Source organism: Apteryx mantelli, chromosome 8 (genome assembly GCF_036417845.1).
Source record: "Apteryx mantelli isolate bAptMan1 chromosome 8, bAptMan1.hap1, whole genome shotgun sequence".
In the NCBI taxonomy this organism is placed as follows: domain Eukaryota; kingdom Metazoa; phylum Chordata; class Aves; order Apterygiformes; family Apterygidae; genus Apteryx; species Apteryx mantelli.
In genome coordinates, this window is record NC_089985.1 from 9,540,725 (window position 1) to 9,557,283 (window position 16,559).

The 16,559-nt window shown below is 43.8% G+C and overlaps 1 protein-coding gene across 5 annotated transcripts in view; it reads left to right on the top strand.

Moving 5' to 3' along the window:
* RABGAP1L (RAB GTPase activating protein 1 like) overlaps positions 1-16,559 on the top strand; it is a 273,751-nt gene that overhangs the window by 9,572 nt on the left and 247,620 nt on the right. Inside the window, exons 1-2 of one of the 5 annotated variants that reach the window (XM_067300571.1) lie at positions 11,079-11,224; positions 11,821-11,907. The exons of 3 other annotated variants lie outside the window; for them this stretch is intronic. The gene's annotated coding sequence lies outside the window, so the exon portion shown is untranslated. Of the gene's footprint in view, positions 1-11,078; positions 11,225-11,820; positions 11,908-16,559 lie in introns of those variants that run through there. One more of the 5 variants, XM_067300570.1, reaches the window with a different exon arrangement.

Here is a 16,559-nt window from a genome sequence, read left to right on the forward strand (position 1 = left end):
TTGGTTAACAGATACTTTACAAACCCTTAATGCCTTGGAGGGGCGATCCGTGATGCCAGGTGTCTCTGGGACTTTAAAGAGTCTGGATCTTATAACTTTAGGTATTCCTGCTTAGGAGGTGGCTTGTCGGCCTCAATCCCCACAGTTTCTATACGTCTCTGTCTCCTCTGCCTACTCTTTTGCTCAGAGCAGCAGGGTGTACCTGTCTTCTCGACAGCAGCCGTATTCTTCAGGGGAACCTCCTTTATGTGCCTTTCTGATTTGAAAGGCTTCCCAGTTTTTTTGAGAGGGACACCCAACATACGGCACAGTCCACCTACAATTGGTGTTTTTAATTTTAGCCTTATGTGATCAGGGTGGTTGGCATGGGTACAACCTTTCTCAGGTTGTACTCCTTTAACAAAGGCTTCCCACCATTCTACCGATCTTTTCTTATGATCTTTTAATGTCCAATAAGTCAATTTTGTCGTAACAAAGGCGGTAGATGCCGCTAGGGAGATACCCGTACTAACAATGAGTCCACTACTTCCCTTTACAAACCCTACATGCATAACACACAAAGGGATAACAAATACAATGTGGGGTTATAACAAATACTATGTTAGGTTTTACAAAATGTGGTCTCACTTATCGAGGATTCCAGGTTTCTTCTTAAAGGTTACTTTTAAATTGTCCGGATTTCCAAAGGCTTCCCACAACGATTCTGAAATCGGTCCTTTAATTCTGCTAGCGTGTGTCCATCCTCGCTCTGCGGTACGAATAGCAGTGTCTGTGGTAAGTGAGACAAGAAAAGATCCCTCCCAGCGGGGAGTCAAGGACGAGTCTTTCCAGGTTTTTAATTAAAACCTTGTCTCCAGGGTTAACTCGGTGAATGGCTACATCTAGTGGAGGTCTCTGTTTGGCAGAGCTGAGGTGGGGCCCCGTCTCCAAGCACCAGACTAAAGCAGAGGAAGACAGCGAGCCGCCTCGGCGCACGGAGCAGCACAGGCGGTGCTGGTCTGGGGGAGGCACCGTCACCCCACTACCTGCCTGCTGGGGGGGGCCTGGGGCTGCTCCCACCGCCGGCCAGGGCAGCAGCGTCTCCAGCGGGGAGAAGGGGGAAGCCTGCACCCCACTTCTCGCAGCGCCTGCTGGGACCCCAAGCAGGGTGCTCAGCCCAGGAGCAGCCGGGGTCTCATCCTGCCTTCCCGGGGCGGTGTAGGGGCTGATGCGGGAAGGGGGCTCCTTGCCAGGGCGGGGGCTGTCTCATCGCTCTGTGCCTGGAGCTGCACATGGGGCAGACAGGCTCTTCAGCCAACACACGGAGTATGGGGTGGGGGTATTATGGGGAGACATACAAGGCTCCAGTAACCTTTGATTTATTAGCCTCTGGATTACTGGTCGGAGTCCTTGCCTCCCTTCCTGTGACACTGGATATTGCTTGTCTCTAACAGGGATTTCTGGATTTCGTATACTCACTTCAAAGGGAGCAATATCTAGCCTTCCTACTGATTCTGGGGTATACCAAACTTCAGGGTTGATTTTGGCCTCATCTTCAATAGTAAGGGTGCATAATTTTATAACTAATTCTTGATTCTCTACTTCTAAATTGACTCCTAATTCAACCATCGTATCTCGGCCCAGTAAATTATATTCAGCTTCGGGAACTAATAAAAAGGATCCAACACTTAGTCGAGAGTCTGATTCTATTTCCACATTTTTAATTACTGGGACCTTAAAGGGCTCTCCCTTAGCTCCTATCACTTGTAATTTCTCTGGGGATGGTTTACACCCCCAGGGTACCGTTTGGACAGTAGATCTTTCTGCCCCAGAATCCACAAGGAATTCTACTTCTTGTCGCTGGGGACCCAATTTCAGTTTTATCAAGGGCTCGGTTCCTTTATGAGTCCCCAGCAGATAGAGCCCCTGACCCCCCTACTCTTCTTGGAACATTTGCTCATCCTGCATTTGTTTCCTGCAATTTCTCTTCAGATGCCCTTTCTTCTGGCAATAAAAACACTCAACCTGCCTCAAGTCCCTCGTCACAACTTCCCTGGGTTGTCCTTCTTGGTGAGGTGGCTTCCTTTTAGGTCTGTTATATGACCTAGAGGGTTGTGCCTGGATTCCTCTCTGTCCTTCTCGGACTCCTGCCACCAGGATCTTTGCCTGCCGGCGATGGGTTTCCTCTTCCCTCCGCACATGCACTTTCTGAGCTTCCCTCAGCAATTCATCCAGTCCTCTATCTTGCCAATCATCTAACTTCTCTAGCTTCCTTCTAATATCTGGAAAGGCCTTTGCTACAAACTGTTTTCAATAGAGCCTGTCCCACAGGGGTACTGGGGTCTAACCTGGAATAAAGTTGCAGATTTTTCCTAAGTCTCTCGAGCCATTCTGTTGGTGTTTCGTCCTTCTTCTGTTGTTCCATGAAGGCCTTATTAATATTTTGCCCCCTGGGAACAGATTCCCTGATTCCCTGAACCATTATGGTCCTTAGATCAGACATATGCGTCCAATGCTCGGCATTCTGAGCCGGAGCTGAGGGAATATGGGGGGGGGAGGAAAAACGGGAAGTTCCTCCAGCATTTTATTTTTCTTCCTCGGACCTTTCTCTTTCAGGGTAAATATCATGGTCCGAGTATCTGGTCTTATCCATAAACTAGCATACTCACTTTCTTCTAAACTAAAGGGCTCTTTTGATTTCACATATATATAGAGAGCCTGACATCCAATTTTCAAAAGACCCGTATACTTGCCAATAAAGGTGGTCTCTTCTAATCTGCTTCCCACCCCATACTTGCATACAGTAATATACCTTTTTTTCTTTTTCTTTTTTTTTTTCGGCTTTTGCCTTTTCTGGAGGGCCAATCGTTCCAATACTTAATCATTAATCCTAAAGGGCTATCGGGCGGTATATCCGGTAACCGTACCGTAAAGCCCTCTATGGGATCAGAAGACTTGCTCTTTTTCTGTCCCATCTTCCGGAGCACCCACCTCAGTCACTTTCTTTTACAACTCTCTTTCTCTCCGCAGGGGACCACACTCACACCACCCGAGTCTCTACTGCTAGGACGGTTGTCCCTTCGCGGAGGGCGGCCCAGTCGGCTGTCGGGTGCCCCTTTTCGGTCCCCCGCTACACAAGGACCCCCTCTCCTGGAGGGTCCGCACTCACACCGTCCCCGGTTACACAAGGACCCCCTCTCCTGGAGGGTCCGCGCTAAGGACCCCCTCTCCTGGAGGATCCGCGCTCACTCCGTTCCCTGGGGACTTCTCACGTGCTCCGGGTATCCCACCCCAACCGAACGGAACCGCATACATATACTCACTCAGTCCTGAGTCTTCGTTCGGATCTTCGTGCACAAAGTTTACGGGATACTGCAGTTCTTTTGCTTACTTGTCCTGATTTAGGGTTCGGAAATACAGGTTATGGTAGGGGAACCACCCACTCAGGGGCCATCCGAAAACGGGATGGGGCGCCCCCCCCGAGTCAGAGTCCCGAAACCAGGGAAGCCTGCATCCGAGTCACGGCACCAAATTGTTATAGGTAAACGTGACAAATTGACAACCACTCGGGCCGGGTTGCATAAATTCCAATTTAATAATTGAGCAAGTCACAAGTAAGCAAAACAGCGCTGGGCGGCCGGGGGGGAGTCTCCTGCTCCACCAGCAACGGCGCGCACAACCCCCCCTCACAGTCTCCTTATATGCGATTCCAGTTCCGGGTATACGGGGCACCTCCTGTAACTTCTGCGGTTGCGCCGGCTGTTGCTAGGGGGTCTTCTTCAGCCCTCTGGTGGTCGTGGGGATGAAGGCTGGAGTCTTCCTCTGCATTGTGTGCCATATTAGGCTATCTAAACTAACATTGCCGCTTCGCTAGCTCAGCTCAATTTTCTCAGGCGGGGTACATGCCCCCCACCACAGGCTGTAGGATGTTCCCACAGATGTTCCCAAGGCTGTTTCTCGCTGATGTAACAAATTAGTACATACCACAATACAAGATGTTCCCAAGGCTGTTTCTCACTTTGATGCAACAAATTAGCACATATCACAGTGATTCTGTAAAAGATTTCACTTTATCTTTTCATATTGAGCTATCCTCACTGAGCAACTCAGGCAAAGCGCAGCTATAGTCTACATTTAATTGAGACATAATGACCAGCTATGCTGTGGCTACAACACACAGAGTGATGTTAAGTTGTACACTATGCATAATGCATACAACAGTTATGCATAAGGAAAACAGACCCAGCTTCCCCACGCTCTGTTTAATGGTTTGGTAACTTTGATACAAATTTATATTCTGTTGTTGCTTTTTCATAATGCCATAAACAAGAAAGAGAGAGAAAGATTAACAGTCATGATGGTAAGGCCTCTGTAAATCATAGATATAGAGTGACTTTATATTACATACTTAAAGAAGTCACAGCTTACATGACCCAGCATTATCTCCACTTCTAGGTCCTGCTGGCCTTCAGAAGATCAATATATTCCTTATCATCTTTTTCATCAAGGTGACCTAGTTTTCCCACTCCATTTCACATAAAAATTTTACCCTGAGATATTTAAAGTGTAAAAATGACCCCTTCTCTCAGACTCTTCCACCAAATCTGAACTCAATGCTAATTAAAATATCACATCTACTTTTCCCAGAAGGAGGGAGCTTCCCTGATACCTATTCTGTTCCAAGAAAAAGGTGAAAGCTTTCTCCCGTCATCCTACCAACCAGTCACTGAGCTGAGCAGCCCCATTTAGCAATGCCATTTGAAGCCTGACTTTGGCTTCAGGTGTCACAGGACAGGGCCAAGAACACCCCTAACGGCCCAGTCACTCTCCTGACGCACAGAAAGGACCCACGCAACGCCTTCGCGTATTTGCAGTTCTATAGACAGTCATATAATTGGCAGAGAGACAGCAAAAAATGTATTTTGTTGTGAGAAATTTAGAAGTAAAGGGAAACCTTATTCAAATCAGGAAACTAATAGCTAGAAAAGTCTTTTGCTCAGCACAGAGAAGAGGCGGGGACATTGCTTCTCATCAGGCAGGCACAGGCCACGTTTAGAATCGCAGCAGAAAGGATTCTGCACTTGTAATTTAAGTTGTGTTACAGGGTTATGCATATATATACCACAGGAGTCCTTCCAGACTTAGTTTTCAAGTGGTTTTCAACTCCTGAATTGTGTATAATTCACAAAACTGTAATAACACCCTTACTATTCAAGCTGGTTTTCATCATGATCTCCTTCCCCTCTATTCCTTCTCTGGATGCATATTTTAGTAACGTTACCAAAGTCTTTTCTTTTGTCCATAATTTGCCATAGGCCATTTTATTTCTGTTACAGTATGATATCTAGCTCTAAAAAGTATTAAAACTCTAAGAAGTAACTGCATTGCTAATGGATCATACAAAAGGAGCATGGAAATTAAATCCTGCATTTGTAAATCTGCATCATGCAAAAAAGAAAATCATATCAAGTCCCATTAAAATACAGCACTAATATGTAAGAATAGCAGATAATTGTTTGATTTCTACAAAAAGAATGCTGTTAATTTTTCAAATCTCAGCAGAGATTATTTCATACTTTTAATTAAAATTGTATTACATGGTTATGTATTTATACACTATATCCCATTAAAATCTCAAAAAAATCGATAATTGTACATTAGAAATCCAGGACTGAATTTCATTCAGTTTCAGTTCTGAGTGACTGGGGGTAGTTTATATCTCAACTGATTGTAAAATAGAATAATACTGTTTTGGGAGATAGCTAGAAGTGAAAGACTGGAAATAGTCTGTAGCTGTAACTGTTAACACAAAGGCCACATCTTTATCTTAAAGAACGTTAGCAGCAATAATATTATCTCTGTGTTTTCTCCCACTTACTAATTACTGCTGAAAATAAGCTATTGCTTCAGCTGCAACCACTGTTAGGTTCATATTGATTTGCTCTGTCAGAAATAACTTGTAAACTCATTTCAGTACTATTGAACCACCCAGATATGGGAACCCAACAACCACATTATAAAATAGATTATCTATATTCTGTTCTTGAATATTTGGACATAATTCAGTGGTACGTTTATTTATGGCTGTGCCACCATTCAGTTAGAAGATTTTAAATGTGCTGGCTGCCTTTAATGCACGCAACTAAGTTTCTCCGTATTTTTTATCTAGAAGGTCTCAACAAATACTCAAAATGTGATATACCTCCCATAAAGTATAAGCATTAATTAATTGCCTATTGGAAGAGAATTCGACTCACTTTTACCTCTAGCATATAATGTTTGGCACCAACCAGATGATTTTAAGCTTATCAAACCTCCCTAGAGAAAAGTCACAGCATGAGCTATTCCTAAGTATCCTAGCACTATTAGTTCTATATAAGAAGGCACTTGCTTTTTTTGCTTTTAAAACTTATTCTAGCAGTAGAAGATCAGTACATTAGGCTGGTGTGCTCAAGCATACTGTAAAGGCCTGAAGCAAGGCTCCCATGATAAAGCTAGTGCCTAAGCTGCAGAAGAAAAAGATCACAGCAGGATCACTTATAAGCACTCCCTGAAGTTTCATATTTATTTCAGAAACTCTGATTTAACAAGAATCAGCCAAACATACAAAAGGTTGCTGGGCTTATTCCTTCCATAAAAGTTACACACTAGTATATTCTAAAATATGTGCCTAAACATGTTTTCACAGCATTCCTGCCCCAAACAAATTTGATGGTTTTATTGCTAAGCAATTTCCTCCTTTTTTAAGGTGATAAGCTTATTTACCTCCAAAATAGGAATGCTTCTTCCAGCCCATTTTCAGGTCCTTTGAGGCAATAAACCCCAATACTTCCCTGGTTTCAGATTCAGATAGGTCTCTAGCACTGGCAGAAGGATGGGATGTGCCTCCCTGGGCACGTGCTGGATGACCTTGCCTTCCCATTATCATCCTTCAGATAAGGTTAAATGGAATTCCCCTCTATCAAGACAAATGTTTATATGTGAACCCTGTAGAGGTCAGGTTCTGGGAATTAATATACACTAGACTGCATTCCTTTATCACCATCTGTCCAGCAATGTTACCCTTCAGCTCCCCGTAGTGGATAATGCAGGAGAAGACTAGCATTGAATTTTTTCTTAGTGGATTTTAAATTAAGAAGTATTTTTTTCCCAGAGTATGGATGCTATACAGCCCCAGGATTTTTATCACATCTCACAGGATGTTTATCTAAACAATGGTGGACTTACGGCCCTGAGGATTTGGGTATACTAAAAAAAAAGTAGTCTCATTAGTACATTAACTATTTTAGCTTGAGAGTTCATGACACAGCAAAAAATAATTTCCTTTGCCAGAGTACCTAATAATTTGGGCTTATGTGTGTATTCACTTTTCTCATATATGGACTGCTTTTTTGTCAAATTCTCAATTTTTTCTAGGCCATACATTAATTTGCTGACTTTTCAGATGCTGAGAAAACAATGATTATTTAATAAACAAGGCTTCAACGTTGTAAGAAGGTGAAAGTGGATATTGCAAGTCCTTCAGTTACAGAATTAAAGAGATGCTCAGTCTATAGGGACTTACAGTTGCTCCCATGAAGTACCAATCAGGTTAACTTCTGAAAAAATGAAGTTCACCTTTTTGATGTCTAGATCTTTCTATTACCACTGTGCAGGTCAGGTCTTCTTCACAACCATACAAGACAGATCTTCAGGAGACCTCAACAGATCATCCTCTGAGCCTGAAAGGAAGTTCAATATATCTAAATCATTTCTGAGATACATTCATCTCACCATTTCTAAAAATTCTCCAGTAGGGAGCCAATAACCATGTAGGAATTTTTGCTTAACATCTTGCCTAAGTCTCCTTCGATTAGGTTTCATCTCACTCCCCTGACTTGATCCCCAGTACTCCTGGAGAAAAATAAATACCATTTCCTTTTGTGGAAGCCTTTAACATATGCAATCATTAGCTTCAAGAAACTTCTCCATTTTTTCTTTTCTGGAGTACACAGCTACAGTTCTTTCAGTCATTCTTCATAGGTCGAGTTCTCTAGACTTCTGATAATTCTTCACATTATCCACAGAGCTCTGATTGAAAGGAGGTGCCCAAAACTGAGAGGAGTTCTTCAGCAAAAGCCTTTTTGAACCCTGTAGAGTGTAGAATTACTTTGCTTGGCTTGTGTTTGGCAGTTGTCTTCTACGTTTCAGTAAAGCTGTCACATTTTTTACAACAGCAAAACACTATTGACTCATTTTCTATTTGTGAACTGCTATGACCCAAGACAACTTCTTGTAGAGCAACTGCTTAGCCAGTTTGTCTCCAACTTACATTTTTGTAGTCAATTATTCCCCGCTATTCATAACACTTTCTCGCCATATTGAATTATATCCTATTTGCTTCAGATCTGTGTTTCAACTCATCATGATTTGTTCAATTCTAATTGTCTTTCAAAACGATTGCAGCTCTCCCCTGAACAGGATATCCTCCACAAATATAATAAAAATATTCTCTATCCTAGTCCATCAAAAAATTAAAATTAAGCAGTACAGGATTCAGGATTAAGTGTCTGGAGACCTCGCTTGCTACTACCATCTGATTTGATTGTGAATCACCGATTACTTTTGAGTGCTGTTTTCACATGGCCTATGTTTCCCTAGCCTGCTTATGAGAATATTAGATGATGTGGCGTCAAAAGCCTTGCTGAAGTCAGGATTTGGTTTTGGTATGTTATTGTTGGTTGTTATTAATCTTATCATCCCAGTCCTTACAAATAAATTGCTTAATAATTCGTTCCAGTGTTTTTCCAGATACAACATCAAGCTGTCTGGCCTATAATTCCCATTCTCTTTTTTCTTTTTTATAATACCCATTCTCTTTTTTCTTGTTTCCTTTTTACTGATCTCGTGGAACCTCAGCTATCTTTTATTAGTTCTTGAAAGTGATTGCTAGTAGCTTGGAAATTGCTTAGACATTTAAATATGTAGGATGAAATTTATCTGGCGCAGGATTTTGGAAATATCTTCTTTGAGTATATTCTTACTGTTTCTTTCCTTAGTTTAGCTTGAACATTTGTTTTTGTGTTGCTAATGTTAATTGTGTAAGTCATCTGATTACAGTTGACATTTTTGAGAAGAACAAAGCAACAAAATTCGTTAAGGTCTTCAGCCTTCCTCATGTCACTTGCTAATAGCTTTCTCACCCATCTGAGAGCAGATCAGTTCTTTCAGATCATCTTTAACATTAACTTTTTGTTGTTATGCTCTACGGCTCTTTGATAGTTTTAGCTCATTTTGTGTGTCAGCCTTCCTGGATTTTTCCCTACTTACTACAACAATCCTTCTGTAGTCAGTCTTGATAATTTAACCAAGCTGCTGCTTCCGTGTATCTCTTTCAAGAGGTACAAGCCACTGAAATGGTTTATATTAAGCCATCTCTTCTCTTGCCAGCTTTCCTTTTCATTGGGATAGTCTGTTTTGCAGCCCTAGTATTGATTCTTTTGGAAACTGCCAACTTTCCTGAGTGTAATTTTTCTTAGATTTGTGGCTGTGGGGTTTTGCACACAAACTTTGAGTTCACTGAAGCTTATTTTCTTCGAGTTAAGTGGTAGTCAGCATCTCTCACTTTCACCAGTTCCTATGCTTTGGATGATTTTATTCAAATAAAGCACCATGCACTTGATCTTCTTGGTCTGCTGGTCACTAACAGGTCTCTGCTGCGACACTGTTCTTTTCCTTTCCTTCTTCTTCTTGTTATCCAAATACTTTCGGCACCTCTGTGGCTCACTATGTTCCTTTTCTCCTACCTATGCTTCCTGAACAGACTCTACTCTTCTGTAACAATAACCAGTTATGACAATTAACTAATTAATTTTTATTATGAAATATGACTTTCAGTTCAGTTCCTTCTATTATCTGTATTTATGCATAAATCTGCAGCACCTAAGTTCAGTGGCAGAGTAACTTTTTTTCATGTTATTCCTCTGATAATGCTAATATTCATTATAATCTTCCACCTCCTCTCCCTTAATTTTTCTTATTTCTACAGGCTCTTCTGGTTTACTGGAGCCCTATGGTCCGATAAAAATAATCGGAATATTTGTGACAAGAAATTTGTGACAAGGCCAGTGACAAGAAAATAACGTACAGAGGGAGTGCCAGTACGGGGAATCCTGCTGTCCCAGGTTAACCGGGCACAGCCACTGTCATTCACGCAGGGAAATAGTTATTTTACACCATGGTCTGACATTTCTTAACGTTTTGCTGATCCACACCTGAACTGGAAATAGCACAGGCAAGCTGTATAAATTATGTGGTTAATTTAAATGTAATTTGTTTCACACACAAGGGAAAAAAGAGAAACCGACAGGACAACCTTCCACTATTTAAACATAAACAGTGCTGAGATTTGTTTATTTAAACATACACATTTATTTACTATTTAAATATTAAATATTTATTTAGCCACACATAAACACTGTTGATAAACAAATACAATCGAAAGCTAAGTGAGACGGGGTTCCACATTAAAAGGCAAACTAAAAAAAAAAATTAATCTTTTTAAAGATCACTATGATTTGTAGGTAACTTTCATTATTGTCCTAGTGAAGATTTTCTACATGTTTACGAGTCAGCATTTCTGCGAGCTGGATCATTTCTAAGGGGCTGAAAAGAAACATTTTCTAAATTTTTTTTTTTTTTTTGGAATAAACGCGCACGAGGCTAAGCCGAACTTGGATAGTCACGAACTGCCTTCGTGCCTCGACGGAAAGCCAACCAAATCGGGACAGCCCCGCTCCCGGCGCGGGCCGGCTCCGCGGCGGCCTAACCCCGGCAGCGCGGCCTCCCCGCCGCCGCCAGCACGGCCGCGGCCTCGGGCGCCGCGCGACCGGGGGGGGCGGGCGCGAGCTAACGGCCGCCGCGCTCGCGCCCCGCGGCCGGGGGGGGGGGGGAAAGGGGGGGGGCGCGCGGGTTAACGGCCGCCGCGCTCGCGCCGCGCGCTCCCTAACGGCCACCGCGCTCGCGCCGCGCGCTCCCCAACGGCCGCCGCGGCAGCGAGGCGGGGGGGGGGGAGGGGGGCGGTGCGCGCGCGCGCCCCCGCCCGCGCCGCCATCCGCCGCCGCCGGAATGTGGACGGCGCTCGCCCGGCCCTGAGGCGGCTGCGCGGCCGCGCCGCTCTCGCCCGGCCTCCCCTGCCCTCGGAGCTGCTGGCGGAGCCGCGCTGGGACGCGCCGGAAGGGAGCCGAGGACGGCCGGGCTGCCGCCGGTGAGAGGGGCGCTGCTGCCGCCTTCGGGCCTCCCGCGCTCGGGGCCGAGGGGTCTCGTGAGGGGCCGGGCGGGAGGCGCCGCCGCTCCCGCAGGAGGCCGCGGTGGGGGGGAGCCGCCCCGCGTCCCTGCGCCGTGTCACGGGCTGACAGCTCCCGGGGACCTGCGGCGGCTCCCCGTCGCGGGCCCGGCCGGCGGCGGCGGCGGCTGCGGGGCCCCGGGAGCCGCCGGCTGCCGCCGCGGCCCCTCGCGCCGGGGGGCTCGAGGTGCGGGGCCGTTGGGGGGCTGTTGCCGTGTGTGTGTGTGTGAGACGGGGGGAGTTCCCTGTATGCGGCTGGGCGCTGGGGCAGTGCCGCTGCGGGAGGAGCGGGGCGGGAGGAAAGTGGGGTATTTAAAAAAATAAAGTTGTTTTCGCGTTGAGGGAAGAGTCGGGGTTGTGGAAGGGTTCCCCTGCCTTCCTCCTCCCCCTTAGGAAAAGTGAAGTCACTTCCCAAAAGCCCAAACTAGCAAACTCGTGGCCTAAATCGGTGCCGTTTACATGGCTGAGACTCCTCCACTTTTTTTTTCTTTTTTTTTTTTTTAAACTCCCCTCCACAGTTAGGCCCTCCGTTGCAGCAACCTAGTACAAAAATCCTTGTTTTCGGGAAAGGGTACTTCAAAACCTGCTGAAACCATCTGAAGCAGGTATGGCACTCTGAATGAAACGGACTTGGCGAGTCTGCTTGTTTGTGTTTCTGAAGTGTGGCATGTACTTTGCTCTTATTGTAGCTCTCACAAAGCTGTGTTGCTAAGATTGCTTGTTTTTGGTTACCTTATAAATTAATCATAACTTACCACGTTTCTTAGTCTGGGATTTTGCATGCGTCTGTTCTTTTGTTTAGAGAGGAAAAAAAGATTTAAAGCATCAACTCTTTAAAACAAGCAAACCTAGCAAAAAATAAAAAGTAGTTCACCTAGGTAAACAGCTTCTATCTTTCACTTCAAGCTGTAGTCTCACAGTCACGTTGGTGACTTTTCAAATAAAACTTTGGTAAAGGGCAGCTGTATTTCCTGTCTCCTAGAAGAGTTCTTGTTGGTGTTATAGGCAACATGTTCTCCCTGTAAATCCATGCAAGGTAGTGTGGCCTTGCCTGACTGAATCCCTTTGATGGAGGCTACATCCTGAGTGTCCCTCAGCTTGTCTACTGCTCCAAATTGTGTGTAGAGTTGCTGGGTGTATAAAATTGGTTCTGCAGATTAAGCATGTGTCTAGGTTTAAAGTAGGACTGTAGCCAATATTTGTGTATATGGATTATATGATACTAATGATACTAAGAAGAGGTTAGTTTGCACTTTAAACTTCAATGTACTGCAAATATAGTTATGTATTGTAAGCACAAATTAGTTCCAGTGTTGTAAGAACTGAAGCTAGATCTGAGAATTGTCTGCAGTGTTTTCTTTAAGATAGTTACAGCGAAATGGAATAATGCTTGGTTAAAAAATAGCATCTACTCCTTTAAACAATGAGTCGCAGGATAAGATTTAGTGATGTTAAGAAGAGGATTGCAAAAGGATCCAGGGCATAATGTGGGTTTCTGTGGAACCCAACCTCCTGGTGTGCACTGCAGGTGCTGTTGAAGCCAGTCTGAGTTGTAGCTGCTCCTTCCCTTGTGTCATCAACACAACTACGCAGTCAGGAAGTGAGATTCTTAAGAGAACTAATCTGGTCAAAAAGTGGTACTCTTTATTTCTTTTTTCCCCACCCCGAGTTACTTTTCAGTTAGAACAACTTCCTGAACTGGTTTACTTGCCTGGTCACACGGTATCAATCTGCAGGAGGAAGAAGTGTGTTGGTGGAGAGGAGGGCTTAACTGTAGTCCTGCTATAGTCACGCAAACTACGATGGGTGATGTGCTTATCTGGGACATGGTTTTATGATCAGTGTAACTTAATGTGAGACAGCCTTACTGCTAAAAACTACCCTGTATATTTGATTAGCTCATGCCACTTGTGAAGGGAGCAAATGATAGTGATGGTGGTAGAAGCTCTTCTTTTGCTGTCAGTACTGGCTTACGTTGATTGTAGAGCCATGGTATCCTTTGTCTCTTTTTCTGTTTTCACCAACATTAAATGGGCTACTACTTTCTTATAGGGCCACCACTATTTCTGTTCCCCCCCTTCCCCCCCGTTTGTCCATGGTAGTATCTTTAGTTTAGTCTTACTCTTGCCTTTGCATATTCTTCTCTTCTTCTCTGTAGACTTTGAGTCATTAATTGTGAGGAACCGTCTGGGCATTTTGTTATATAGAAGCTTTTGTAAATTTATTGAGCTCTACTTTACACAGAATCAGCTGTAATTTTTATCACCATTGCTATAACTGGAAGGCTGTTCCAAACTTGATTAAGCTTAATTATAAAACCTTCCTCTGATTTCCAGTCTACATTAATTTGTCATTAGATTATACCCATTTTATGTACTCAAAGGACTGATATGCTGTATTGACTTTTTTGAACTTGGTATAGCAGCACTCTTAAACAAATAATAGGTACAAAATTCTGTCAAATCACAACAGTAAACCCTTCATTTCTCTTTTGACTACCAGGTATACTCATCTTTCCTGTAATAGCTCTCAGTTTCTCTCCATGAATTTTAATCTTGGCCTTCTTATTACAGCTGCTAAGTGGAAATTAAAATGTACATTTCAAATATTGACATTAAGGTTCATGGAGTTATCCTTTTAATGGAGATTAAGATGTTCTCAGGTATGTTTTCCTAAGATGTGGTTTTTGAAACTCATGCTTTTTGACCGTTCCTGCCTTCATCTTACTCTGTTTGTTGTACTGGTACAACTATTAAAGGAGCCATTACTGTAACCTGGATCACTGACGTAACTCTCTCTTCTTTGACAGGGTCATGGTTCATAAACAAAGCCTAAAGTGTTTTGAAAAGAGTTTGAAATTTATTTGTTCACATTTTTATGTATTCTTAATTTAAAAATGAAACAGAACATTTGTGTAGATTATTAGAAAATACCTCTATGAATTTTTAAGGCATTTACTTAATTTCATGTCAGAAGTGTCCCAAGAGGGAACATTGTGACATTGAGAGAGAAAAAGTATTTTTTTTTTTTTAAGGGGGTGTGCATGTGTGAACATTTATAAGTGATATATGAATAAATAAAATCAGTTTCCAAAGCCTGCTTAGTTAAATTGATTACTATGAAAGATGAGTAAGGCCCTTGTGGGAAAACTCTATGTATTGTTCCTTTGGCAGGTCTTTTCCTGTTCTTTGGAAAGAACAGCAAGGACAGATGTCTTTCTAATGTTTTGAAGTAGACAGGGGAAATGTTAAAATTTTTGCCACAAAGTAAGATGGGTCACTGCCCTCTACATTCCTGATCTTATCCTCCCTCAGACATGAATCAGGATATCAAAGAAGGTATGTTTTTTAGACCAAATGAGCTTAAAAGTACAAAACTGTTCTGGTGTTGAAAACGTATGTTCCCTAGTTACGGGGGACTTATTGGAAGCAAAACAGTACAAAGAAAAGAAGTTCTAATGACAAGTGGATAAGGGATGTTTACATTGTGTACCCTATTGGATGCATGCTTACTATAAGCATAGGACAACTAAAGTCTCCTATATGGATAAGAAGTAATAGATGATACAAGAATTGCTGAATGAAATGTTATGAAATAGAATGCTAGGATAATGTAGGTTGAAAGGGACTCCTGAAGGTCATCTAATCCAGCCCCCCGCTTAAAGCAAAGTTTTACTTAAAGCAAAACTGACTTCGATAAGGTTGCTCTGGACCTTGCCATCTCTCTGGGCAACCTGTTTCAGTGTTTGACCACCCTCACAGTGAATTTTATTGTGTAAGCTCATCCGAATTTCCTTTCCAGCTTGTGTCTGTTGCCTCTTGTAACAGTGCACCATCCAGGAGAGTCCAGCTCTGTCTTTTCTGCACTCTTCCATTAGATAGTTGACAGCAATAAAGTCTCTTCTGAGCCTTCTCTTTTCCAGGCTGAACAAACCCACTTCCCTCAGCCTCACATTGTGCATCATGTGCTCCAGCCCTCTGACCAGCTTGCTGGCCTCCGCTGGACTTGCTCTAGCACATCAATGCACTGGGGAGCCCAAACCTGGACACAGGACCCCAAATGCAGTCTCACCAGTGCTGAATAGAGGGGAAGTATCATTTCCCTGGACCTGCTGGCTAGACTCCTGCTGAAACAGCCCAGGATGTGCTTGGCCATCTTTGCCGCAAGGGCACACTGCTGACTCATTTTCAACTTTTCTGTCCACTGGGACCTCCAGGTATTTTTCTGTAAAAGATGCTTAATATCTGGTTAGTGTCCAGCCTCTATTGTCCCATGGGCTTATTCTGTCCCAGGTACAGGACTCTGCACTTGTCTTTGTGAACTTCCTGGGGTTCCTGCCAGTGCATTCCTCCAGCCTGTGCAGGACCTTCTGAATAGTAGCCTTGCCTTCCAGTATATTGACCACTCTGCCCAGTTTGGTGGTGTTAGCAGACTTGCCAAGAGTGCGCTTTGTCCCATCATCCCAGTCATTAATAACTGCTTTAAACACTACTGGCCCCAGTGTTGATGCCTGAGAGATACTATTGTAACTGGCTGCCAGTTGGACTTGATACTGCTGATAGGTATCCTTTGAGCCCAGCAGTCCAGCCAGTTTTCCAAACACCTTCTTGTCCCTTAGTCCCTGTCTCACTAGTTTGGCTACAGAAAGACTATGAGAGACTATGTTGAAGACCTTGCTAAAATCAAGGTAAACAGTGTCCACCGCTCTTCCATCATCCACTGAGCCACTCATCTCATTGCAGAAAGCTGTTGCGTTGATCAGACATGATTTGTCATTGGTAAATCCAAGCTGCCTGTTCCCAGACAACTTCTTGTTCCTCTTGGGCATAGAAATAGCTTCCAGGAGGATTTGCTCCTTAATCCTCTCATGCATTGAGGTTATGCTGACTGGCCTGTAGTTACCTGGATCCTTCTTCTTGCCCTGCTTGAATGTGGGTGTTCACCTGTTTTCCAGTCATAAGGAATCTCCCCCAGTCTCATGAATTTTAAAAAAGTGAAAGGGAGTAGCCTTTCAGTGACATTGGCTAGCTCCCTCGGGGCTGTCAGGTGCACCCCTTCTGGTCCAATGGACTTGTGTACCTCCAGGTTGTTGAAGTGCTCCTGAACTCCATCTTCCTCTTTTGTAGGTAATCCTTCACTCCTGCAGAGTCCGCTACTAGGCTTAGGGGCTTGGGAGGCTTGAGGGCGGTCTTTACCAGGGAAAACTGGGGCAAAAGAGGCATTGAGTTTTCAGTTTCCTTTGTCACTAGGTCTCCTG